Source organism: Pteropus vampyrus, unplaced genomic scaffold, assembly GCF_000151845.1.
Source record: "Pteropus vampyrus isolate Shadow unplaced genomic scaffold, Pvam_2.0 Scaffold481, whole genome shotgun sequence".
Classification (NCBI taxonomy): Eukaryota; Metazoa; Chordata; class Mammalia; order Chiroptera; family Pteropodidae; genus Pteropus; species Pteropus vampyrus.
In genome coordinates, this window is record NW_011889262.1 from 1,195,112 (window position 1) to 1,196,665 (window position 1,554).

The 1,554-nt window shown below is 31.8% G+C and overlaps 1 pseudogene; it reads right to left on the reverse strand.

The window, feature by feature from the left end:
* Positions 1-1,067: 1,067 nt before the first annotated feature.
* Positions 1,068-1,186, reverse strand: LOC111732672 (annotated as a pseudogene).
* Between the last annotated feature and the right edge of the window lie 368 nt (positions 1,187-1,554).

Here is a 1,554-nt window from a genome sequence, read left to right on the forward strand (position 1 = left end):
TGGAAGACAGTGCTCTACAACTAACACTACAAATACAAAGAATTATAAAAGACAGTATGAAAAATTATACACCGACAAATTGAATAACCTCGAAGAAATGAATAAATTCCTAGAAACATATAATCTACCTAGACTGAATCAAAAGAAATCGAAAATCTGAACATAATAATAACAAGTAAGGAGATTGACTCCATAATAAAAATCTCCTAACAAAGAAAAGCCCCAAAACAGCTGCCTTCATGAGCGAATCCTATCAAACATTTAAAAAAGAATTAATGCCAATCCTTCTCAAACTTCAAAAAACCTCAAAAGGAGGAAATCCTTTTAAACTTATTTTCGAGGCCAGTGTTACTCTGATACCAAAGCCAATTAAGAACACTACAAAAACAAACAAAAAAATTACAGACCAATATTCCTGATATGTACATTTATAAGAATGTTCGTCAAAATATTTGCAAACAGAAAATAAGCAAATTAAAGTAATCATACCCCATGATAAAGTGAGATTTTCCCCCAGGATGCAAAGATGATTCAACTTTAAAAAAGCGATAAATGTGAAACACCACATTAATAAAATGAAAGCTATAAATCATATGATCATCTCAAGAGATGCAGAAAAAGCATTTGACAAACGTCAACATCCTTTCATGATAAAAATGCTCAAAAATCGGTTATAAAGAAATAAACCTCGATATAATAAAAACCACATATGATCAGCTCAAAGCTGAAATCAGACTCAATGATAATACATTGAAAGCTTTTTCTATAAAATTCAGAACAAAACAAGGGTCTTACTCCCACCACCCCTATTCAAAGTAGTACTGGAGTCCTAGCTGGAACAATCTGTCAAGAAAAAGAAATAAAAAGTATCTAAATTGAAAAGGAAGAAGTAAAATTTTCTATTGCAGGTGATAAACCTTATGTATTGAAATCAGTTACATTTCTCTACATTAACAGTAAAATATTTTTTGAAAAGAATTTTTTAGGCGAGGCAACCCTTGGTTGATCTCACAGATTGCAAGGATCTCATCAGCTTACAATCCCTTATTTCTTTTTTGAATTTTTTATGCCTGCAACACCTGGGCTTCCTTGGTTGTCTCCCATCCAAGTACTAACCAGGCCCAACCCTGCTTAGCTTCCGAGATCAGACAGGATTGGGCTTGTTCAGAGTGGCATGGTCGTAGACAACAATAAAATATTTTTAAAAAATTAAATCATATTTATAACAGCATCAAAACAATAACATACTTTGGAATAAATTTAGCCAAGAAGATAAAGTTCTGTACATTGAAAATTACAAAACATTGCCCAAAGAAACTGAAGAAGACAGAAAAATAGATAGATACCCTGTGTTTGTGGATCAAAAGAATTAATATTATTAAAATGTCAGCACTACTCGAAGCCATTTATAGTTTCATTGCAATTCCTATAAAAATTCCGATGGCATTTTTTACCAATAGAAAAACAATACTAAAATTTGTATGGAACCAAAAAAATACTCTGAATAGTCAAAGCAATTCTGAGGAAGAACAAAACTAGAGACATCACACTTTC